The sequence below is a fragment of the Tachyglossus aculeatus genome, chromosome 2, assembly GCF_015852505.1.
Source record: "Tachyglossus aculeatus isolate mTacAcu1 chromosome 2, mTacAcu1.pri, whole genome shotgun sequence".
NCBI lineage: Eukaryota > Metazoa > Chordata > Mammalia > Monotremata > Tachyglossidae > Tachyglossus > Tachyglossus aculeatus.
Window position 1 is genome coordinate 99,712,423 of NC_052067.1, and position 26,882 is coordinate 99,739,304.

Sequence of the window (26,882 nt, forward strand, 5' to 3'; positions counted from 1 at the left end):
CTAAAGGTCTTCATTCATGTCCCAGATGAACTTAATGGGTAAACCTGCCATCTTCTCCCGAAAAATCTTGTCGAACTTCTCATTCTGAGCCACAGTTAGGGCATTTTTCCAGTCCCCAATGATGCCTGCAAGGGAGGAGAAGAGATGCAGCATTTATATCTTAGATAACCAAATTGAGGAGTTGTCTATGTCCACTTCCTCTGTTCCTCCAATTCTCTTCTTGACCCCCTGCAATCTGGCTTCAGTCTCCTTCACTCCATGGAAACTGGTCTCTCTGAGATGACCTCTTTAACCAAATCCAATATAGGTGGCCATTGAACTCTTTGCCAAATCTGATAGCCCCTACTCCATCCTAATCCTTCTCAATTTCTCAGCTGCCTTTGACATTGTTGACCACCCACTTCTCCTGAAAACATTATCCAACCACAGTTTAACTGACATTGTCCTCTCCTGGTTCTCCTCCTATCTCTCTGGCTGCTCATTCTCAGAATCTTTCACAGGCTCCTCCTCTGCCTCCAATGCTGTAACTGCGGGAGTCCCTTCAGGCTCAGTTCTGGGTCCCCTTATATTCTCCAATTACACCCACCCCCCTGGAAGATTCATTTGTTCCAGAGCTTCAATAACCATCCCTTCGCATATGATTCCCAAATCTACTTCTCCAGTCCTGACCTTTCTCCTTCTCTAAAATCTTGCATTTCTTACCACCTTCAGGGCATTTCCACTTGGTTTTCCCACAGACACTTCAAATTTTGTATGTCCAAAACAAAATTCTTCATCTTCCCACCCAAACCCTAACCTTCCCCAGAAATTTCCATTACTGTGGACAGCACCACCATCCTCCCTGTATCAGAAGCCTGTGACCTTGGCATTGTCCTAGACCTATCTCTCTCATTCCACCAACATATTCACCCTGTCATCAAATCCTGCTGGTTCTATCTTTCAATCGTATTTCTTGTATTTATCATATCTTCAAAACTTCTCTTAGAATCCATTCATTCCTTTTCATCCAAACTCATACTATGCTGATGAGAACACTTATCGTATCCTTTCTTGGCTATTGCATCAGCCTCCTTGCTGACTGTACTGTATCCTGTCTCTCCTGACTCCAGTACATACTTCACTCTGCTGCTCAGGTCATTTTCTAAACAACTGTTCAGTCTACCTCTACCCACTCCACAAGAACCTCCAATGGTCCCCCATCCACCTCTGCATCAAACAGAAGCTCTTTACCAACAGCTTTAAAGCACTCAATTACCTTGTCCCTTCCTCTCTTACCTCGCTAATTTCCTACTACAACCCAGCCTACGCTCTTGGCTTCTCTAACACCAACCTACTCACTGTAATTTGATCTTGTCTATCTCACCAAAGACTTTTCCCCACTGCCATGGAACTCCCCACCCCTCCTGCCTCCATTTATGACAGACTACCAGTCTCCTCACCTTCAAAGTTTTATTAAAAATTGCATCTCCTCCAAGAGGCCTTCCCTGGCTGAGCCTTCATTTATCTATCTCTCTCTCCCTTCCGCATCATCTATGCATTTGGATAGGTACCCTTTAAACACATGATAGCCACTTCTTCAGCCCCAAACACTTGTGTACATATCCATAATTTATTTCAATGCCTGTTTCTCCCTCGAGACTGCAGTCTCCTTGTGGGCAGGGAATGTGTCTACCAACTCTGTTGTAATGTACTCTCCCAAGTGCTTAGTAAGTGCTCAGTAAATTGACTGTGGGGGGATGTTAAATTTTCACTGTGAGCAAACAATAAAGAGCATATGAAAGAAATTTATTTGTATTGGGACAATTTCTTGAATTCCCACTGCCTTTTAGGCTCTGTTCCCTGTGGTAAATAACCTACAAAATTTGAAGGTGAACTACAGATACTTACAAATCAAATACCCTTTTATCAGTCTCTAGTGTGAAAGCAACTTTTGCATCCCTTGGAATGAAAGTCATCCAGTAGCATAGCTGCTGTGATGAATGCATTTCTCATCAATCCAGCTTATCCTAAATTAACAAGTGGGTCAGTGTCAAAGAATATACATCGCTGTTCCTCATTTTTTTCCTATCTGTCTGTCCACTCCTTCTCTGAATTCCTAGCTGGCCCTTCTTCAGTCTCTCAGCCCATATTGTGGATGCTCCACTTAATTTCATCTTGTGTTGCCTACTAATTTTAGAAGGTATGCAGGCTAATGGAAAGAGCATGGATGTGAGAGTCAGAGGAGTTAGGTTCTGATCCTGGCTCTGACACTTAACTGCCGTATGGTACTGGATGAGTCACTTGACTTCTTTGGGTCTTGGTTTCCTCCTCTGTAAAATGGAAATTCTATACCTCTTCTCCCTCTTATTTATATTGTGAGCCCCAAGTGAGTCAAGGACTGCATTTGACCTGAATGTCTTGGGTTAAACCCTAGGGTTTAATACAGTGCTAAGCATATAATACACATTCCTCTACATCCAAACTGCTACCATTAATAAGAATGATAATAATAATAATGGCATTTGTTAAGTGCTTATTATGTGCCAAGCACTGTTCTAAGCACTGGGGGGATACAAGGTAATCAATCAGGTTGTCCTACATGGGGCTCACAGTCTCAATCCCCCTTTTACAGATGAGGTAACTGAGGCACAGAAAAGTTAAGTGGCTTGCCCAAAGTCACACAGCTGACAAGTGGTGGAGCCGGGAATAGAACCCATGACCTCTCACTCCCAAGCTCGTGCTCTTTCCACTAAGCCACGCTGCTTCTAACCCAAGCACTTATCTTATCCTACCTTGATTACTGCATCAGCTTCCTTGCTGACCTCCCTGTCTTCTGTCTCTCCTTATTCCGGTCCATATTTCATTCTGCTGCCTGGATCATATTTCTACAGATTGTTCAGGATGTTTCCCCACTCTTCAAAAAACTCCAGTGGTTTTTCATCCACTTCCACATCAAATAAAAGCTCCTCACCATAGGCATTAAAGCACTGAATCATCTTGCCCCCTCCTACCTCACCTCTCCACTCCCCACCTACAACCCAGCCCTCACACTTTGCTCCCCTAATGCTAACCTTCTCACTATGCCAATATTAAGTAGCTGCTGTAATAATGATGTCTCTGTAACCTGGTCTTCAGGGCTTCCCAGACTAATTTCCTCCTTTCCTCTTCTCCCACTCCCTTATGCATCACCTTGACTTACTCCCTTTGTTCTTCCCCACTCCCAGTCCCACAGCACTAATGTCCATATGTCATTTATTTATTTGTAATGATGTCTGTTTTTCCTCATCTAGACCGTAAGCTCATTGTGGGCAGGAAATGTATCTGTTTATAGTTGCATTGTACTCTCCCAAGTGCTTAATTCAGTGCTCTGCACACAGTAAGCACTCAATGAATACGATTGAATGAATGAATGAATGAATGAATGAATGAACGAATGAATGATCTCCTTGCCCTTCGGAAAACTGCTTTGTCGAAAGACAAAGGGTAGTGGTAGTGCCCAACAGGGTACAGGTGTGGAGATTTGCTAGTCAGAGAGCCCTGGTCTTATCGAACTGTGGAGATTTAGGGAATGCATGATGCAGGTACAAACTGCCTAAACTATGTCTGATGGATTTCAGCTGTCCCTGGGCACCCCCAACTCAGTTGAAGGGGTTGGTTTACAACACGGTAATGAGCAGCATCCTCGGATTGGTTGCTGCTAATCTGAGCGGCAACCTCTGATTCTAGTTCCTGACAACAGGATCTGAATCTTTATTAAAACCACCCCCAGGAGGCTGAAAGAATGTTTCTGAAAAATCAAAATCAGTATCTTTTCCCATCCTCAGCTCCATTGTTCCTGCTGCAGGAGGGGTTTGGAGACAGTGTTGTTGCGCCTTGGAAGGGGGAGGGACACTGACACTTTATTAAAATCCCCCCATTCCCAGGTAATAGTGAGATCATAAGGAGATAGAGATACTGGGAGATGGAGAGAACGTTTCTGACAAATCAAAATCAATATCTTTCCTCATCCCCAGCTCCACCGCAACTGCTACGGGAAGGGTTTGGGGCCAGGGCCACTGCTTTTTAGTTCCGGCAGCCGACCCCAACTCCTTGGGCTACAGAAGGGCATTGAGAGGAGATAGAGAGGGGGACATGTAAGGGGCAGAAGCTAGGCTCACCAAATGTCCCACCTCCCTCTTCCCCACCTCTGCCCTTTGGTCACTAGGCTGGCAACTGTATCGGTTAAACTGCCCCGACAATGGGTGAGGTGATCAGAAACCGGAAAACTTAAATGATCATCTTGGAGGTCTTAGCCAGATTAATGTGTCATAGTTTAAAATAACACTTCTCTTTTGTGGAACCATTTTAAGGATTCTATTAAGGGTCAGTATTTTCCTAAGTGAGGCTGGTGGAGGGGGGCGGGCGGACATCCTCTTATTCTGGTTTCTTGATGGCATTACCTTTGCGAAGAAAACCTTGTTTCACTGTCCTTCTGAAACTTTTGATTTTAGAATCATAATTAGCTCTGGGATCATTTATCATGTTCTGAAAAGTTGCTTGTTTCACCACAGACTCCACCTCCTCATCAGTCAGCATCTTTCCCAGGAATTTGCTGATCTTTAGCACAGCATTTCTGAGGTCCTAAGATAAATTGAATTGAATTTATATGACACCCATGAAACACAAACAAGAGCTTATACAAATATTCCCTGAAAATATCCAAGAAATTTACACGAAGGCAATGTAGGGTAGGCTCAGGAGGGCTATGGGAGCTGACTGTTTAAGTTTCAACAACTGCCACAGATGTGGTCCAAGGAATCAAATGCTTCTATTCATCTGCCATTTGCCATCATCATTACCGTTCTGTTTTATGCTCTGTGGGGAATTACCAGAGGAGTAGGACAAGGACAAGTAGTGCAGTTAGGAGTAGGTTTAAGATCGGGGAGAGAACTAATGTTCCGATTAGAGTCAGGGATAGCATTGGGATTTGGATTAGGGCTGGCACTAAGTGTAGTAATCAGTGTATTGTGAAAGTTATGGGTTCAGAATAGACTGTAAGCTTGTTGTAGGAAGAGTAATGTGTCTACCAACTCTGTTATATAGTACTCTCCCAAGCACTTAGTACAGTGCTCTACACACACTAAATCCTCAATAAATATGATTAACTGATTGATTGATTGGATTTAAAGAGTGGTAGGATTGCCTGTCAATAATGGCTACCATTTTTGCATCTATCAATCTTTTTGTAGATGGTTTTAACATTTTTTATGGTATTTTTAACAAATACCAATACCTTGTAAGTGCTTAACACACTTACAAGGCAATAAGCACTGTTCTAAGCACTGGGGCAGATGAAAGTCAGTCAAGCCAAACACCATTCCTTGTCCCACATGGGGCTCACAATCTAAGTAAGAGGGAGAACAGGTATTGAACCCCCATTTTGCAGTAGAGGAAACTGAGGCACAGAGAAGTTAAATGATTTGCCCAGGGCCACACAGCAGGCAAGTGGCAGAGCTGGGATTAGAACCCAGGTCCTCTGACTCCCATGTCCATGCTTTATCCAGTGGGCCACACTGTTTCCATTTTCAAATGTTATCTTTACAACTGACTCTTACTCTAGATAATTCATTTCTTGAAGGCAGAAACCATGTGTTTTTATTGCTGGTGAACTCTCCCAAGGTTTTAGTACAGTGCTCTGCACACAATAAAAGCTCAATAAACATCATAGTCTTCTAAACTGTGAGCCCATTGTTGGGTAAGAACCGTCTCTATCTGTTGCCAACTTGTACTTCCCAAGCGCTTAGTACAGTGCCCTGCACACAGTAAGCACTCAATAAATACGATTGAATGATGAATGAATGAATCATGAATTGAATGACTGTGTAATACCTAGATGTATATTGGAAAAGCAGCGTCTTTGTATATTGGCAAATCTGCTTAAAATGCATCTAATTTTACATTTTAAAAGGGGCTTTAGGGCCATTAAAATAGGCTAGTGGCACATCTGTGAAGGATATCAAAAGAAAAATAACAATGTCTTTCCATTTTGTTCTATTTCCCCGTCACCAATTGCATACTGCTTGAATTCACTGGAAAGATTTCTTGATTTTTGGCCTGGGTTGCTTACTTTCTGATGCTTAGAGTACTACCAAACCTTTCTCGTAAACTGGCCAGTTCATCCCAGGGGACAACTGTGTAGAAGTTTGGCCATTTTGTTTTTCCATTTATTGCAGCTACTGGGCTTCTGGAGTTTGCATTTTTTTTTTTATTTATAATATTTGTGCCTTTGTGTTTGCCCTGCCTTCTGCCCCCAGATCTGTATCATGGATCTTCCAACCTTTTAAAAAATAGAGAAGCAGCATGGCATAGCAGATAGAACATGGGCCTGTGAGTCATAAAGTCATGAGTTCTAATCCCACCTCTGCCGCTTGTCTGCTATGTGACTTGGGCAAGGCCTAAATTAGCTCATCTGGAAAATGGGAATTGAGACCATGTGGGACAAGGACTGTGTCCAACCTAATTTGTTTGTATCCATCCCAGTGCTTAATACAGTGCCTGGCACACAGTAAGTGCTTAATGAATACTACAATTATTATTATTCATTCATTCAATCATATTTATTGAGTGTTTACTGTGTGCAGAGCACTGGACTAAGCTCTTGGAAAGTGCAATTCAGCAATGAAGAGGGACATGATTATTATTAGTTGCTCCTACCCCAACCCTCTCTTAATACTCTCTCTAATTTCTTTCTTTCTTGCCTTCAAACATATAAAACACAAAACATATAAAAAGAGCTGTACGTTGACTCACCAGATCCTCAAGATATTTACCCTGCTCCTGTGCAAACTTCTCAAACAAGCCGTATGCAACTGCTCCCTTCACTCATTCATTCATTCAGTCGTATTTATTCAGCACTTACCGTGTGCAGAGCACTGTACTAAGCGCTTGGAAAGTACAATTCGGCAACAGATAGAGAAAGTCCCGACCCAACCACGGGCTCACACTCTTTATCCACCACCTCAATTCTTGACCCTCTGTGACCTGGTTTTTGCCTCTTTTACTCTACCGAGACTAGAGTGTACCTTTGTCTCCAAAAACCTCCAGTGGTAAATATACTGGGTTTTATTTGGTCCTTCTCCTTCTTGAACTCAAAGCTGCTTTTGATGTGATTAACCAATCCCTCCTCTCAAAGTGTTTCTGACCTTGTTTTCTCTTCCTACCTCTTTGACTAATCCTTCGTTGCCTTCTTTCCTGGCTCCCCTTCCACCTCTCACTGTTTAACAGGGAAGAATTTTAGGTTTTCTGCTCTGCTGCTCTACAACCATACTCTCATGGTTTCAGCAGGTAACTGAAATCATAAGGTTAACTCCCAAATCTACCTCACAAGCCTTCACTGACTCTATAATCTCATATCTCCTCCCCACTCCAGAACACCAATCAGTGGTATTTATTGAGCACTCACTGTTACTTACAATAGAGTAAGCCAACATGAGCCCTGTCCTCAGAGAGCTTACAATTTAATGAGACAGAAATTGAAATAAATTTCAGGTAGGAGAAGGTACTGAGTAAAAATATATGTACATATGTGCTGGGATGGGGGAGGTAGGGGGAGATGAGAACCTAAATCAGAGAGGCAGTGTGGCTTAGTGGAAACGGAACGGACTTGGGAGTCAGAGGACATGGGTTCTAATTCCAGCTCCACCACTTGTCGGATTTGTGACCTTGGGCAAGTCACTTGCGAACATAGAATAGAAATGGAAAATATGTCCTTAAGGAGCTGACCATCTTCTGGGGACAGACAGATACAAATTGTATCTGGAAGAAGTTAACTTATTTTGCTATACTGAACTTCTCCCTTGAACTTCTTCCAGGATAGAAAAATAATTTTGTAAAATGCTTTTTGCTTACCTTCCCATTAGACTGTGAGCTTTCCAAGGGCAGGAAGAAGCATGTGTCTTGCTTCTCTGAAGTCCTAAGTATGGTGCAGAAAGAAATGGTAAGGTATTAAGGTGGGTACACATTTTGATTGGAGTATGACCATGCCAGCATGCACATATCTGATTGCCTTGCTCCTAGTTGAATTCTGACCTGCTAATGAGCTGTGTCCTCTGATTGGTTCCTGCAGCCAAAATCTGATTGATTTGAACATCTGCCACTCACACAAATTTTTTCTCTCAGTCATTCGTACTTACTAAGTAGTTACTGTGTGGAGAGTATGGTACTAAGCGCTTGGGAGAGTACAATATAACAGAGTTGGTAGACACATTCCCTACCAACGATGAGCTCCCACTCATTACGCTGCTTATCATTACAGCTGACAGGAAGGAATTTTATGCCAGTGATTTTTATTTCTTTGAGAATACCCCTGTGAGCCTCCCGATACTATGTCCTGGCTTCTCAAGGCAGTGAGGGGAGGGGATGGATGTCCCCTTGATCCTCACAATGCACATCCTGGCTTCTGGGGGCCTCACAACCAGGGCATTCCCCTCCATAACCCCCAGCCCCTCAGCTCCCACTTCTCTGGAGGACAGAGTTGTTGAGAGGGGAACACCATGTCATTCCAGGAGGGATAGGTATGGTGATCACAGAATGCCCCACATTCCTTCTTCCCCAAGTCCGCCTTCCTGAAGCTAGGCCAGTGACAATGTAGTTTAAATCATTTAGACAATGGAGGAGGGGGCAAGATAATGAAGCTGGTCACCTTGAAGTACTTGGCCTGATGAAAAGGTTGTAGTTCAAAATGACGTTAATCCTCTGTGGAACTGATGAGAAGGGAGAACCTAGAGGCAGGGAATAAGGGGGATGATGCAGTCTAATTATGAAACGAGAGCTTGAACCAGGATGGCAGTTGCCAAAGTGAGAGGAAAGGGTGGATCCAGGAACTTTATGTAGGAAGACCTGTTAGTATTCATCTACAGATTGTTGGATGTGAGAGCTGAAAGGCAATGAGGAGTCAAGAATGACACCAAAGTTAGAGGATTCTGGGACACTCGTTGTGGGAAGGGGAATGTGTCTACCAATTCTGTTACATCATACTCTCCCAAGCGTTTCGTACAGTGTGCCGTGCACAGTAAGCTCTCCAAAAATTTGATTGACTGATTGATTGGGACATGAAGAATGGAGATGCTTCTGACAGAGATGGAAAAGTTAGGAAAAGAAAAGAGGACAGAGGGAGGGTTGCTTCCAGTGGGTTGGAGAAGGGAGCTTCAAGAGTGAGGTACAATTAGGAGATTAGCTAGAGAAGAAAGAGGAATGAGCGCGCTGATGAAGTGAATGAGCACAAGTGAAAGGTAAGAAGTCAACAACTGATGAACGCCCTAAATTCAATAGTTAGAAATTTTTACTTGATTCAGAGAGAAATTAATGGGGCTTTTGGTGGGGGGGAAGGGGGTGGAGGTTGCGTAGGGTGTGTGCATTCTGAATGGAGGTTTTAGAAAGGTGATCTGAACAACTGGATGTGTATGTTTGCAGGTGAATATGTGTGTGTGTGTGTGTGTGTGTTTGTGTGTGTACATGTGTGTGTGTGTGTGTGTGTGTGTGTGTGTGTAAGCAGCATGGTGTAGTGGATAGAGCACAGGCCTAGAAGTCAGAAGGTCATGGGTTCTAATCCTGACTCCACCACTTGTCTGCTATGGCAAGTCATTTTACTTTTCTGGGCCTCAGTTACCTCATTTGTAAAATGGGGATTGAGACTGTGAGCCCCATGTAGGACAGGGACTGTGTTCAACCCAATTTCCTTGTATCCACTCCAGTGCTTAGTACAGTGCCTGGCACATAGTAAGCACTTAACAAATACCACAATTATTATTATTATTATTTGACCTTTGTTTAAAGAAATGACTGTGGTAAGAGCCTTTAGTTTTTTCCAGTTTGAATTTATGACCTTTGTTTAAAGAAATGACTGTGGTAAGAGCCTTTAGTTTTTGCCAGTTTGAATTTATGAAGCCAGCCAGTCATCTATGTGATAGATCACTACTCACCCCATCTTCCAAGCCCTATTAAAGTTACAGCTCCTTTTTGAAGCCTTCCCTGACTAATCTTTCATCTCCCCATCCTATTTTCCCCCTGCCCACTGCTTCCCCTCAGCATTTATGAATAATAATAATAATGGCATTTGTTAAGTGCTTATTAAGAGCCAAGCACTGTTCTAAGCACTGGGAGAGTTACAAGGTAATCAGGTTGTCCCACATGGGGTTCACAGTCTTAATCCCCATTTTACAGATGAGGTAACTAAGGCACAGAGAAGTTAAGTGACTTGCCCAAAGTCACACAGCTGACAAGTGGCAGAGCTGGGATTGGAACCCACGACCTCTGACTCCCAAGCCCGTGCTATTTCCACTAAGCCACACTGCTTCTCTGACCTAAATTTTCATGTGTCCTTTTATTTATTTCATTAATTTTTCAGTTTTCGCTTCGAGAACCTCTATTTTTTGTTCCTATTCTATGTTTACAATTTGTGTCTGTCCACAGAAGATGGTCAGCTCCTTAAGGACATATTTTCCATTTCTATTCTATGTTCGCAAGGGCCTAATGTATGCTCTTGGTGACCTCATTCGCTCCCACGGCTTCAACTATCATCTCTACACTGATGACACCCAAATCTACATCTCTGCCCACTGCTCTCTTCCCCTCCCTCCAGGCTCGCATCTCCTCCTGCCTTCAGGACATCTCCATCTGGATGTCTGCCCGCCACCTCAAACTCAACATGTCCAAGACTGAACTCCTTGTCTTCTCTCCCAAACCCTGCCCTCTCCATGACTTTCCCATCACTGTTGACGGCACTACCATCCTTCCCGTCTCACAAGCCTACAACCTTGGTGTCATCCTCGACTCCGCTCTCTCATTCACCCCTCACATCCAAGCCATCACCAAAACCTGCCGGTCTCAGCTCCACAACATTGCCAAGATCCGCCCTTTCCTCTCCATCCAAACCACTATCCTGCTCATTCAAGCTCTCATCCTATCCCATCTGGACTGCTGCATCAGCCTTCTCTCTGATCTCCCATCCTCGTATCTCTCCCCACTTCAATCCATACTTCATGCTGCTGCCTCGATTGTCTTTGTCCAGAAACGCTCTGGGCATGTTACTCCCCTCCTCAAAAATCTCCAGTGGCTACCAATCAATCTGCGCATCAGGCGGAAACTCCTCACCCTAGGCTTCAAGGCTGTCCATTACCTCGCCCCCTCCTACCTCACCTCCCTTCTCTCCTTCTACAGTCCACCCCGCACCATCCGCTCCTCTGCCGCTAATCTCCTCACCGTGCCTCATTCTCGCCTGTCCCAACGTCGACCCCCGGCCCATGTCATCCCCATGGCCTGGAATGCCCTCCCTCTGCCCATCTGCCAAGCTAGCTCTCTTTCTCCCTTCATGGCCCTACTGAGAGCTCACCTCCTCCAGGTGGCCTTTCCAGACTGAGCCCCCTCATTCCTCTCCCCGTCGTCCCCCTCTCCATCCCCCCTGTCTTACCTCCTTCCCTTCCCCACAGCACCTGTATATATGTATATATGTTTGTACATATTTATTACTCTATTTATTTATTTTACTTGTACTTATCTATTCTATTTATTTTATTTTGTTAATATGTATTGTTTTGTTCTCTGTCTCCCCCTTCTAGACTGTGAGCCCACTGTTGGGTAAGGACTGTCTCTATATGTTACCAACTTGTACTTCCCAAGGGCTTAGTACAGTGCTCTGCACACAGTAAGTGCTCAATAAATATGATTGATTGATTGATTGCTCTGCACATAGTGGTGCTCAATAAATACTGATGATAATGATGCTGATGAGGAGGAGCAGGAGGAGGAAGAATAAAACACTGTAATTGTTCTCAGTGCCTAAACAAGAAGTCTGCAACCAATGGGAACTGAGAAAATACTGCTGACTGACTTAACTGGGCTTTGAAAAAGCCTTAACTACACAAAGTAGGGCAGCTCTGGTTTATTGTCTCAGGCTATTCATTTTCCTATTGCAATGTATGCACTCTCATTTCTGTTTCTTTCTCTGTGTCTCTCTAGCTCTGTCTCTTTCTTGTTCTCTCTCTTTCTCCATGCACTACACCAACCCTCTCACTTGTGAATCCATGAACTACATTCAGCACTTTTCAAATATTTTAAGACTAAAACATGTATTTGTGAAGTAAAAAGATTCTATGAAAAATGAGGGCAACCTGGTATTCAAATTCAGCTCCAATCTAGGTTGTAATGGAGTTAAGGGAGACCATGAAATCAGGAATATCATCATCATCAATCGTATTTATTGAGCGCTTACTATGTGCAGAGCACTGTACTAAGCGCTTGGGGAGTACAAATTGGCAACATATAGAGACAGTCCCTACCCAACAGTGGGCTCACAGTCTAAAAGGGGGAGACAGAGAACAAAACCAAACATACTAACAAAATAAAATAAATAGAATAGAATAGAATAGAATAGAATAGAATAGAATAGAATAGAATAGAATATGACACCCTTTCCACTGTCTTACCTTCTTCATCTCCTCAAAGGACATGAAGAGAAGATTGAAGTCATGTTCATGGGTGAACCAGCCCCTAATATGGTCAAACCACAAACCACATGCCACTGTTGAAAAGAGCAAAGCAATTTTAAGATTAGCTGTTATCTTCTCAAGTGTTTTCTGATCTAGATGGCTTTCCAACCTAGAAAATGATTTTTTTCTTCTCGTGGATAAAACCTAGTATATCTGGCTGTTGTTTTTTTTTTTTTTGCCCTGGAAGAAAACAGAATATTGAATTCCAGATTCCCTTAATCAATAAGATTTAGCAACAGATTCAATAATAATAATAATAATAATAATAATAATAATTGTGTTATGTGTTGTCTTACTATATGCCAAAAAGTGTAGTAAGCATTGAGGTAGAGCCAACATAATCAGGTCCCACATGGGTTCACAGACTAAGTAGGAGGAAGACCAGGGAATGGGATTGTGCATGAGTGTGAAATAGAGGGTCTTGAGTCAACCTACTTACTATGAGTCAACCTATTTACTGTGCCATGTTCTCAATTACCTGCTCACATCCAGCAATCCACTGGTCTCCCATTCAGCATTTCCACACCCTTTAAGAATTTGGTATACTCACATCCCTCCCCTCCCCTTAACACTCACAAACACCCTAGCCATAGCACTTATATATCACTATTTATATTTTTTATTCTCTGATATTTATTTTAACATCCGCTTCTCCTGCTGGATCCTAAAATCCTTGAGGTCAGGGATCATGTCAACTGATTCTACTGTATTCTCTTAAGCACACTCCATAAACAGTTGAGGCTCGATAAATTTTACTGTTTGATAGGAGGGCTGAGGAACAGGCACAGGGAGTGGGTTAGCTTTGGAGAAACAAGACAGCTGACTGAGGTGTAATAAAAAAGAGAGTGGGTAAGTAAAAGGGAGAGCTGAATGAATGCTTTAAAGCTAATGGTCAGGAGTTTCTGCTTGATGCTGCAGTCATTGAATCTGGAGCGATGTGTGCAGAACAATGTTTTGGAAAAATAATTTGGGTAGCAGAGTGAAGTGTGGACTGGAGAGGGGAGAAGGAGACCAAAGAGGAGGAGATGAATGTAGTAGTTTACTCAGGCTATGACCAATACCTGGAGCAGGGTGGTAGTTGTATACCAGGAGAGGAAAGATCAATCTGGAAAACCATAATTACTGGCCTCTTTGGGAGACATATAGTTTGCTGAATATGATAACACTGATGACTATTGATTTTCAACATGCTTTCTTTGAGTCAGGTAAGTTGCCCAGTTGGCCCTAATGACCAGGCCATATTGAAAGAAGAGAGAATGGCTGTTCGGCATTGATTCAACTGTATTTACTGAGCACTTACTCTATGCAGAGCACTGTACTAAGTGCTTGGAAGGTACAATTCAGCAGCAGATAGACCCTTCATCTTAGCAAAGATTGATTAGGTGCAGCCTGGTCAATCACATTAGCCAGGTCAATCATTTCAAGAAACCAAACAGCATTTTTTTTTTTAGTGGTAATTGTCAAACGCTTACTAGGTGCCGGGCTTTGTACTAAGCACTGGGTTAGATACAAGCTAATAATGTTGAACACAGTCCATAACCCACTTGGGGCTCACAGCCTTAACCCCCATTTTACAGATGAGGGAACCGAGAAACAGAGAAAGTTAAGTGACTTGACAAGGTCATGCAGCAGGCAAGTGGCAGAGCCAGTATCAGGACCCAGCTTCTTTTGATGCCCAGGTCTGTGCTCTATCTACTAGGCAACACCGCTTCTGTTACCAAAATAAGGAGGCTGCTACCTTTGAACATTACCGTTCCCTGCTAAAAATCTCTCCATGAAATCTTCCATTGTGTCTGCTGCCTCTAGATGTGTTAAGAGTCTTGTAAAATGATAAAATGACGTCATGGTATCCTTTGGATTTCGGTACACGTATATAACCTGTCAAGTTGAAAAGATCCTGTTTCAGGTCAGGACTTGTGAAATATCATTATCATCATTATGGTATATCATCACAATCAATAGGGTTTATTAAAATCATTGTTCCCCTCATTTTTCTCAAGAGAATTATTTCATGGACATGGAAGTGGTGAAAATGCTATGGAAACTCCTCTACCAGTTCAATTATTCTGATCTAAATGAAGGCCTTATGAACACTTTAGCAAGCAAAACCAAAATATAAGCATATGACGTCTCAATTTTCTGTGATGATCATCCCGGGAGAGGCATTGGCAAATGAAATCCACAGGTTAATCCATAATTGATATTTATTGAGTGCTTGCTATGTACAGACCACTGTACTAAACTTTTGGGAGAATACAATACAACAGAGCTGGTAGCTTACCTATAACCAGCTTACAGTGCACAAGTAATCCAAACATTTCATTTAAATCAATAGTTTCAACTTCTTCTCCATGAAATCTTTGCCCAAAGCTGTTTACAAATAGCAAAGCAGATGGACTTAAGCACTTAGTACAGTGCTCTGCACATAGTAAGCACTCAATCAATATCATTGATCAATTGATTGATTGATTGATCGATGGACCTGAGAAGTGAAGACGGGGGATGTCGGGAAGCAGGGCTAAGCAAACGTGGTTCAAGTGGCAAATGCCAGCATAAAGAAATGAAAATGTTGCCTACCTTGCCTTTTTTGTTCCTCAGAGCTTTGGGCATAATATAGTAAGGCAGGTGGGAACTAAATTACGCGGGGGCTTGGCCGGTGGACAAGGTCTATGTTGTTTTTGCTGTACTCCAGCCATGGAGCTCTCTCCAAATTCTCCACTTTTTCTGTTCCATTCTGATGCTCATCATATAAAATTAAATTCACTATTTGCTGAGTCCAGACTGTTCCTGAAAAAGGAAAAAAAAATCCCATTTTAAACCGTGAACAAAAGAAAACGATGGATTACACACTACCTTCTCCAATCTGTTTTCTCTGGATTTGAAACAAACAAAAGGAGTAGCCAGTGCAGCTAGAGGTAAAACTATGAATTGTTTCTCTTTTCTTTGAAGAACCAGCAGGTCCAATGCCAGGAGTTAGATGGTAAACCCATTGTGGTCAGGGAATGTGCCTGTTTATTGTTATATTGTACTCTCCTAAGCACTTAGTACAGTGTTCTGCATGTGGCAAGTACTCAGTAAATAAGATTGAATGAATCAGCTCAAGGGCCATCACAGTATTGCTGCCGCTGCCCAAACAGAAGCTTCTACTGAATGCTGCTGCTGCTGATAATAATAATAATAATACTTGTTCAGTGCCTTTAATGTCCTGAGTACTATACTAAGCACTGGAGTAGACACATTATAATCAGGATCCACTTAGTGCTCACAGCCTAAGTAGAAGGGAGAACAGGAATTGAATCCTCATTTTGCAGATGAGGAAAGTAAGGCACAGAGAAATTGAGCGATTTGCCCCAAATCACACAGCAGGTAAGTGGAGGTACAGGGATTAGAATCCAGTCCCTCTGACCCCCAGGCCTATGCTGTGGAATTCTTATAAAGATGTGCAAGGTGGGGATGGGTAAAAAGGCTTCCATCAGTTCAATATCAAGAAGAAATCATACCTCAGTTACCTAGTTCCTCCCTCCAAGAAATAAGTTCAACCAATATCATAGGAGGGAACCTGAAAGAGGTATGGGAGCGCTTACTACGCTCAATAAATGTGATTGAATGAATGAATGAGTGAATCTCAGATGTCAGGGATCTCAGGTGAATGAATTTGGGGTCACAAGGAGGGAGAGAAACTAAACAAGACCCAAGCACAAGCTTACTTTGTGTCAAGCACTGTTAAAAGCTCTGGGATAGATAAAGGTTAATCAGCCTGGACACAGTCCCTTTCCTACATGGGACTCCTCGAAGTAGGAGAATGGGTATTAACTGAAACTGAGGCACCAAGAGGAAGTGAGACACCTAAGGTGGCATAGCAGACAAGTGGTGGGGCCGGGATTAGAACCCAGATCCCCTGATTCCCAAGCCCTTGGTCTTTCCACTAGACCACACTGCTTCTATCAATCAATCAATCGATCAATGGTATTTTTTGAGTGCTTACAGTGTACAGAGAACTGTCCTAAGCACTTGGAAGAGTACAATCCAATAGAGTTGGTAGACACATTCCTTACCCGAAAGGAGGTCACAGTCTAGAGGGGAGACAGACATTGAAACATTGAAATAAATTGCAGATGGGGTGATGAAAGAGAAAAAGGATATGTACATAAGTGCAGTGGGGCTGCGGGTGAGATGAGATCCAAGTGCATAGGTGATGTAGAAGGGAGAGTTAATAGAAGAAATGAGAGCTTAGTTAGGAAAGGTTTCTTGGAGGAGCAGTGTGACCTAATGGAAAGAGCATAGGTCTGGGAATCAGAGGACCTGTGTTCTAATCCTGGCTCTGCCACTTGACTGCTGTGTTACCTTGGGTGAGTCACTTCACTTCTCTGTCTCAGTTTCTTCATCTGTAAAATGATCATTCATTCATTCATTCATTCATTTAGTCAATCATTGCAGAGCACTGTACTAAGTGCTTGGGAGAGTAAAATATGATACAGTACAGTCAGTTCAACAGTCAATTGACTGTAGGTTAATTCAGTTCTTGACCTACCTCCTCCTTGGTCTCTGAGCCCCTTATGGGACAGGGACTATGTCCAGCTCTATTATTTTGTATCTACACCAATACTTAGTGTGGTGCTTGGCACACTGTTAGTTCTAATAAATGTCATGATAAGTTAATACAGCACTTGGTGTGTGCAAAGCACTGTACTAAGTGCTAGTGAAGAATGTAATAAAGGATACATAATATCACAGTTACTAGCATCACCTTCAAAAACCATAGGGCAATTATTAATGAGTGTGACTAATATTTCCCTAATTTAGGAGATTGCTTATGAGATGGATGAGAGTACAGCGGTGCCTCTGTTCATTCATTGTCATCCATTCAATTGTATTTATTGAGCGCTTACTGTGTGCAGAGCACTGTACTAAGTACAATTTGGCAACAGATAGAGACAATCCCTACCCAACAACAGGCTCACAGTCTAGAAGGGGGAGACAGACAACAAAACAAAATAAGTAGACAGGCATCAATACCATCGGAATAAATAGAATTATAGATAAATACAAATCATTAATAAAATAGAGTAATAAATATATACAAACATAAAAAAAGTGCTGTGGGAAGGGGAAGCGGGTAGAGCAGAGGGAGGGAGTAGGGGTCATGGGGAGGGGAGGAGGAGCAGAGGAAAAGGTGGGGGCTCAGTCTGGGAAGGCCTCCTGGAAGAGGTGAGCTCTTAGTAGGCCTTTGCTGTTAATGAGAACTCTGTCGTACTGTACTCTCCCAAGCACTTTGTACAGTGCTCTGCACACAGAGGGTGCTCAATAAATACCATTGATTGACTGATTGATTGATTATTCTGCATAGATTTTCTTGCTTTTCCAGCCATCTAGTAAAACCTCCTATTGCACTCTCTCTCTCTCTCTCTCTTTCTCTCTCTCTCTCTCTCTCTCTTTAGCTCTCTATCTCTCCTCATGCTAGGGGAAAGAGAGAGCTATTTATACATATCTAAAACTGTATAGATGTCAATGTCTGTCTCCTCCCTAGATTGTGAGTTCTTTTTGTGTAAGGAATGTGTCTACCAACTCAATTGGATTGTACTCTTCCAAGTGCTTAGGACAGTTCCTTCATACCGTAGGCACTCAAAAAATACCATTGATTGATTGATTGATTGATTGATTGAAGCAGTGTTGCTTAGTGGAAAGAGCATGGGTCTGGGAATCAGAGGACGTGGGTTCTAATCCTGGCTCTGCTACTCATCTGCTGTGTTACATTCTCTGTGCTTCAGTTTCTTCATCTGTTTCTAAGATTGTGAGCCCACTGTTGGGTAGGGACCGTTTCTATATGTTGCCGAATTGTACTTCCTAAGGGCTTATTACAGTGCTCTGCATACAGTAAGCGCTCAATAAATATGATTGAATGAATAAATGAATTCATTGGAGAAGCAGCGTGGCTCAGTGGAAAGAGCACGGGCGTTGGAGTCAGAGGTTGTGGGTTCAAGACCCGACTCTGCCAAATTGTCAGCTGTGTGACTTTGGGTATATATGTTTGTACATGTTTATTACTCTATTTATTTTACTTGTACATATTCATTCTATTTATTTTATTTTGTAAATATGTTTTGTTTTGTTGTCTGTTTCCCCCTTCTAGACTGTGAGCCCGCTGTTAGGTAGGGACCGTCTCTATATGTTGCCAACTTGTAGTTCCCAAGCGGTTAGCACAGTGCTCTGCACACAGTAAGTGCTCAATAAATATGACTGACTGAATGAATGAATGAATGAATGAAAGTCACTTCACTTCTCTGTGCCTCCGTTCCCTCATCTGTAAAATGGTGATGAAGACTGTGAGCCCCCCTCCCCCCACCCCGGGGGACAACCTCATCACCTTGTAAACTCCCCAGCGCTTAGAACAGTGCTTTGCACATAGTAAGCACTAGAGAAGCAGCGTGGCTCAGTGGAAAGAGCAGGGGCTTTGGGGGCAGTGGAAAGAGCAGGGGCTTTGGAGTCAGAGGTCATGGGTTCAAATCCCACTCCGCCACTTGTCAGCTGTGTGACTTTGGGCAAGTCACTTAACTTCTCTGTGCCTCAGTTACCTCAACTGTAAAGTGGGGATGAAGACCGTGAGCCCCCCGTGGAACAACCTGATCACCTTCTAATAATAATAATAATAATTGGCATTGTTAAGCGCTTACTATGTGCAAAGCACTGTAACCTCCCCAGTGCTTAGAACAGTGCTTTGCACATAGTAAGCTTAATAAATGCCATTATTATTATTATTATTATTATTAATAAATGCCATCATGATTATTATTATTATGAATGATTATTAGAGGAGTGCAGTGTGTCAAGACGGGCGGCAGAGCGAGTCCTGCAGTTCCTGCCGTGGGCGTCGGGTGGCGCTGCGGAGCGCCCTGCCTGGCCTCGCGGCCGTCGGCGGGGGAGTCTCCCCCAGCAGGGGGCGTCTCCCCCAGCCGGGCGGGGCGCGGCCGCTCAGGTGCGCCGGGCTGCGGGCGGCCCCCTCGGGCGGGGGGGGGCGTGGCCCGGCGGCGGGGCGGGCCGGGATTGGTCGGGAGCGGGCCTGGGGGCGTGGTCCGGCGGCGGGGCGGCCCGGGATTGGTCGGGGGCGGTCCCGGGGGCGTGGCCCTGCCTGTACGCCGACGGGGGCAGCAGCAGCGGCGGAGCCGTGCCACCGCGGCCAGCGCTTAGCCCAGGTGAGAGCCTGCCGACGGGCACAGGGGCATCAGGTGACCCCCGAGGCCACCACGCTGGGGAGGGCACGGGATGCCCGCACTTCTGCCCCATCACCCAGCCCTTCCCCCCTTTCTGCCCCTATTTCTCTGCCCCCCAACTTCCCCTCCTCTTCCTGACCTCATCCTCTCCTTCCTCCCTTTTCTGCCTCTATTTCTCTGCCCCAATTTCCCCCCTCCCATTCTCTGCCCTCACCCATCCCTTTCCCCCTTTCTGCCCCTATTTCTCTGCCCCAATTTCCCCCCCTTCCCTGCCCCAATTCCACTGCCCTCTCCCCCTCTGCCCTCACCCATCCCTTCGCCCTTTTCTGCCCCTATTTCTCTGCCCCCAACTTCCCCTCTGCCCTCACCCATCCTTTTCCCCCTTTCTGCCCCTATTTCTCTGCCCCACAACTTCCCCTCTTCTTCCTGCCCTCATCCTCTCCTTCCTCCCTTTTCTGCCTCTATTTCTCTGCCCCAATTTCCCCCCTCCCATTCCCTGCCCCTATTTCACTGCCCTCGCCTCCTCTGCCCTCACCCATCCCTTCCCCCTTTTCTGCCCCTATTCTCTGCCCCCAACTTCCCCTCTACCCTCACCATCCCTTCCCCCTTTCTGCTCCTATTTCTCTGCCACCCAACTTCCCCTCTTCTTCCTGCCCTCATCCTCTCCTTCCTCCCTTTTCTGCCTCTATTTCTCTGCTCCAATATTCCCCCTTCCCTTCCCTGCTCCTATTTCACTGCCCTCTCACCCATCCCTTCCCCCTTTTCTGCCCCTATTTCTTTGCCCCAACTTCCCCTCTGCCCTCACCCATCCCTTCCCCCCTTTCTGCCCCTATTTCTCTGCCCCCCAACTTCCCCTCCTCTTCCTGCCCTCATCCCCTCCTTCCTCCCTTTTCTGCCTCTATTTCTCTGCTCGAATTTCCTCCCTCCTCTTCCCTGCCCCTATTTCATTGCCCCCTCACCCATCCCCTTCCCCTTTTCTGCCCCTATTTCTCTGCCCCCAACTTCCCCTCTGCCCTCACCCATCCCTTCCCCCCTTTCTGCCCCATTTCTCTGCCCCCCAACTTCCCCTCCTCTTCCTGCCCTCATCCTTTCCTTCCTCCCTTTTCTACCTCTATTTCTCTGCCCCAATTTCCCCCCTTCCTTTCCTTGACCCTATTTCACTGCCCTCTCCCCCTCTGCCCTCACCCATCCCTTCCCCCTGTTCTGCCCCAATTTCTCTGCCCCCAGCTTCCCCTCTGCCCTCACCCATCCCTTCCCCCTGTTCTGCCCCAATTTCTCTGCCCCCAGCTTCCCCTCTGCCCTCACCCATCCCTTCCCCCTTTTCTGCCCCTATTTCTCTGCCCCCAACTTCCCCTCTGCCCTCACCCATCCCTTCCCCCTTTTCTGCCCCCATTCTTCTAGACTGTGAGCCTGCTGTTGGGTAGGAACCGTCTCTATATGTTGCCAACTTGTACTTCCCTAGCGCTTAGTACAGTGCTCTGCACACAGTAAATGCTCAATAAATACGATTGAATGAATGAATGAATCTGCACCTGAAACTGAACCTCAGTTTCTTCCTATTATATCACTATCTGTATAATTGATATTTCACAGATGATGGACAAAAGAATGTAGATGAAAGTGCAAACCACCATTACTATTGCTAAAATACCTCAAGATCACGTCCTTTTGGCAGTAAGATGCAAATTCCCTTGTCTTCCAACCTGAGAATCCCATAGCCCTCAAGTGTATGTTACAGCTCATCTCTAGACTAAAAGTTCATTGCCGGCAGGGAATGTGTCTGTTTTTTATTGTGTTGTACTCTCCCAAGCGATTAGTACAGTGCTCTGCACACAGTAAGTGCTCAATAAATACTAATAAATGAATTAATTAAAAATGCTTTAATTTTATCATTTGTATCTATATCTTACTCTTTTATCTAATGTACATTTGGCCCCTTGCATCAATTTGTCTTTCCTTTAAATTATAACCCCTTGAAGGTAGGAACTGCATCTTTTACTTCCACTGCATGCTTCCAAATACTTTTTCTTGGTATTTGTTAAGCACCTACTATGTGATGGGCACTGTATTAAGAGCTGAGATAAATGCAAGATAAGAAGGTTGGACAAATGAAGGAGAAATGAAGCGACCTACTTGCCCAAGGTCATACAGCAGGAAAGTGTCAGGGCCAGAATTGATCATGATGATGACGATGGTATTTGTTAAGCGCTTACTATGTGCCAAGCACTGTTCTAAGTGCTGGGATAGATGCAAGGTAATCAGGTTGTCCCACATGGGGCTCACAGTCTTCATCCCCATTTTACAGATGAGGTAACTGAGGCACAGAGAAGTGAAGTGACTTGCCCAAAGTCACACAGCTGACAAGTGGTGGAGCTGTGATTTGAATCCGTGACCTCTGACTCCAAAGCCTGTGCCCTTTCCACTGAGCCATGCTGCTTCTCTTGAATTGAATACATACAAGTGGCAGAGCTGGGATTTGAACCCACGACCTCTGACTCCCAAGTCCATGCTCTTTCCATTAAGCCATGCTGCTCCCTGAATTGGGACCCGGAACCTTCCTACTCCCAGGCCTGTGCTCTTTACACTAGGCTACATTGCTTCTACCATGCTCTGCACAAATAAGGCACTCAATAGTGCTATTGAATATGATGACATCCAATAGTAAAGTGGCCCCAGATGACTTCCTAATCCCTTGCATTCCACCAATCAATCAATCAATCGTATTTATTAAGCGCTTACTGTGTGCAGAGCACTGTACTAAGTGCTTGGGAAGTACAAGTTGGCAACATATAGAGACAGTCCCTACCCAACAGTGGGCTCACAGTCTAAAAGGGGGAGACAGAGAACAAAACCAAACATACTAACAAAATAAAATAAATAGAATAGATAAGTACAAGTAAAATAAATAGAGTAATAAATATGTATAAACATATATACATATATACAGGTGCTGTGGGGAAGGGAAGGGGGTAAGATGGGGGGATGGAGAGGGGGACGAGGGGGAGAGGGAGGAAGGGGCTCAGTCTGGGAAGGCCTCCTGGAGGAGGTGAGCTCTCAGTAGGGTCTTAAAGGGAGGAAGAGAGCTAGTTTGGCAGATGGGCAGAGGGAGGGTATTCCAGGCCCGGGGGATGATGTGGGCCAGGGGTCGATGGTGGGACAGGTGAGAACGAGGCACAGTGAGGAGATTAGCGGCAGAGGAGCGGAGGGTGCGGGGTGGGCTGGAGAAGGAGAGAAGGGAGGTGAGGTAGGAGGGGGCGAGGTGATGGACAGCCTTATAGCTGAGGGTGAGCCTTATAGCTAGCCTTATGGCTGCCTGATGCGCAGATTGACTGGTAGCCACTGGAGATTTTTGAGGAGGGGAGTAACATGCCCAGAGCGTTTCTGGACAAAGACAATCCAGGCAGCAGCTTCAAGTATGGATTGAAGTGGGGAGAGACATGAGGATGGGAGATCAGAGAGAAGGCTGATACAGTAGTCCAGAGGGAATAGGATGAGAGCTTGAACGAGCAGGGTTGCGGTTTGGATGGAGAAGAAAGGGCGGATCTTGGCAATGTTGCGGAGCTGAGAGCGGCAGGTTTTGGTGACGGCTTGGATGTGAGGGGTGAACGAGAGAGCGGAGTCGAGGATGACACCAAGGTTGCGGGCTTGTGAGACGGGAAGGATGGTAGTGCCGTCAACAGAGATGGGGAAGTCAGGGAGAGGGCAGGGTTTGGGAGGGAAGACAAGGAGTTCAGTCTTGGACATGTTGAGTTTTAGGTGGCGGGCAGACATCCAGATGGAGATGTCCTGAAGGTAGGAGGAGATGCGAGCCTGGAGAGAGGGGGAGAGAGCAGGGGCAGAGATGTAGATCTGGGTGTCATCAGCGTAGAGGTGATAGTTGAAGCTGTGGGAGCGAATGAGGTCACCAAGGGAGTGAGTGTAGATCGAGAACAGAAGGGGACCAAGCACTGAACCTTAGGAAACCCCTACAGTAAGGGGATGGGAGGGAGAGGAGGAGCCTGAAAAAGAGGCTGATGCAGCAGTGATGCAGCATATCGTAATGATGGGTGTTTTTCACAGCTGCATCTGAGTTTGCCCAAACCTACAGGATTTCTCCAGGAGAATCTGATCCCCACTCGCTCATTCCAAAGTCTTTGGGCTCCCCTTCTAGGTCCAGCAGAAACAGACGCCTGCTCTGAATAGCAGATTAGCTGGGTTAGTCTGGAGCTGATTGTCCTTCATGGGGCTCACAGTCTCAATCCCATTTTACAGAAGAAGTAATTGAGACACAGAGTAGTTAAGCGACTTGCCTAAGGTCACACAGTAGACGCATGGAGGAGACAGGATTAGAACCCAAGGCCTTCTGACTCCCAAGCCCGTGTTCTAGCTGCTATGTCATGCTGTTTCTGCATCATCTTTGTTGAACTGTAGGATAAACTGAGGTACCTTTCACCACCGATCTAGCTTATTAGGGGGGTTAACCAACCCCTTCCCCATCGGTCAGCCAACCTCAAGTCCCATTTCCCGTACATCTCCAGCCCACTGCCACTGTCACTCTCCCGGTGGTGAACTGCACCGCTGCCCTTCACTTCTTCCTGCTGCCCACTCACTGCTATCATTGTTGTTATGTTGGAGAGAGGGCCATGGGGACAGGTTGCTACTGGGAAAAGGTTCAGTTCGCCTCCATGGGTGCTGGACTGGGTGCATTAGAGAAGCAGCATGATGTAGTGGACAGAGCATGGGCCTGGGGTCAGAAGGTCATGGGTTCTAATCCCAGCTCTGGCACTGGTCTGCTGTGTGAGTTTGGGCAAATCATTTCACTTTTCTGAGCCTCACTTCCCACATCTGTAAAATGGGGATCGAGACTGTGAGCCCCACATGGGACAGGGACTGTGTTCAACTCTATTTCCAGAGCTTAGTACAGTGCCTGGCTCATAGTAAGTGCTTAACAGATACCATCATCATCATTATTATTATTATTATTAGCAGCTCTCTTGCTGGCACCACATACACTGATGATGGCAGAAGATGAGTTGCATGTCAGGTATAGAAGCATCAGGGCAGGAGTCAACACAAGCTCCTGTCTGGGCAGTGAGCACACTGATTCATTCAATCTTATTTATTTATTGAGCTCTTACTGTGTGCAAAGCACCGTACTAAGCACTTGGGAGAGTAAATTTAACAGTTGAGACACATTCCCTGACCACAACAAACTTACAGTCTAGAGAGGAAGATAAATAAAATTTATTTATTTATTTTACTTGTGCATATCTATTCTATTTATTTTATTTTGTTAGTATGTTTGGTTTTGTTCTCTGTCTCCCCCTTTTAGACTGTGAGCCCGCTGTTGGGTAGGGACTGTCTCTATATGTTGCCAACTTGTACTTCCCAAGCACTTAGTACAGTGCTCTGCACACAGTAAGCGCTCAATAAATACGATTGATGATGATGATGATGATAAACATTAATATAAATAAATAAATTCCATGTATGTACATAAGTGCTGTGGGGCTAGGAGAGGGGCGTTAATAAAGAAAAAAAGTCAGGGAGACAGGGAAGGGAATGGGAGAAGAGGGAAGGAGGGCTTAGTCAGGGAAGTCCTCTTGGAGGAGATGTGCTTTCAATAAGGCTTTGAAGCAGGGACGTATATTTGCCTGTGGGATATGGGGAGGGAGGGGGTTCCAGACCAGTGGCGGGATGTGGGCGAGAGGTCGGCGGAGAGAGAGACAATATTGAGGTACAGTGAGAAGGTTAGCATTAGAAGAGTGAAGTGTATGGGCTGGCTTGTAGTAAGAGAATAGTTAGATGATGTAGGAGGGGGCAACGTGATTGAGTGCTTTAAAGCCAACAGAGAGGAGTTTCTGTCTGATGCAGAGGTGGATGATCAACCACTGGAGGTTCTTAAGGAGAGGAGAAACAAGGCCTGAACACTTCTGTAGAAAGATGATCTGAGTAGCACAGTGAAGTGTGCCCACTGTTGGGTAGGGATTGTATATGTTGCCAGCTTGTACTTCCCAAGTTCTTAGTACAGTGCTCTGCACACAGTAAGCACTCAATAAATACGATTGATTGATTGATTGACTAGAGTGGGGAGAGATGGGAGGCTGGGGGGGTCAGCAAGGAGGCTGATACAGTAATCAAAGAGGGATAGGATATGTGCTTGGATGAACAGAGTAGCAGTTTGGATGGGGAGGAAAGGACGTATTTTAGCGGTGTTGCGAAAGTGGATTTAGTGATGGATTGAATATATGGGTTGAATGAAAGAGAGGAGTCAGGCATAATGCCAAGGGTACGGGCTTGTGAGACAAGAAGGCACTGATTGTGGCCACCTTGGGTGCGAGGGAAGAAGTGGGATCATTCTCTTACAATATCGGATTGGTGGGCAAGGATAGTGTTTGCTCTTTGGTCCTGTTTGCCCCCATTGATGAGCTAAATGACGGCAGTGGAGGTGGTATTGGTGCTGCAGGAGAACGAGGGTGAGTCTGAGTTGTTGATAACATAACAGACAGGCTAAGTTTCCATTCATTAGGTACCTATGCCACATGTCCGGAGAACTGAACTAGGCACTTGGGAGAGTGATAATGATGAAAGAGAGAGTCCCAAATAAAATAAAACAACAGATTAGCCTCCATCCTGTAGAAGACTTCAGAACTTTTTTTGCAAAGGGCCCCATCGAATCTAATGATTAAGAAGCAGCATGACCTAATGGAAAAAGCACGGGCTTGGGAGTTAGGGGATTTAGGTTCTGATCCCGCCTCTGCCGTGAGCCTGCTATGTGACTTTGGACAAGTCACCTAACGTCCCAGTGCCTCAGTTTCCTCATCTGTAAAATGGAGATTAAATCCCTGTTCTCCTTCCTCCCAAGGCTATGAGGGCCTGTGTGGACCAGGGACAGTGCCTGACTTGATTATCCCGTATCGACCCCTGTGTTTAGTGCAGTGCTTGGCGCATACCATAAATATTATTGATGCCATTCTTTTTAGCTCTGAGTTCACAGGAGAGTTAATCTTGCACTCAAAAAATGCTATTTGGTGATGATGATAATGATGAGGAGGGGGAGGCTGAACGAGGCTGAACCACCTCTGGCAAAAATGCCAGTTTTTTGAGTTTTAGTCCCCTGACCCTCTTGTGGTAAGCCCCACATTCAGTGCCCTCCTAAATCCCACCCTTTCTAAACATCTTTTCCTATTTG

At 44.9% G+C, this 26,882-nt stretch overlaps 1 pseudogene; it reads right to left on the reverse strand.

Moving 5' to 3' along the window:
* LOC119939604 overlaps nucleotides 1-26,882 on the reverse strand; it is a 33,581-nt pseudogene continuing 6,699 nt past the window's right edge.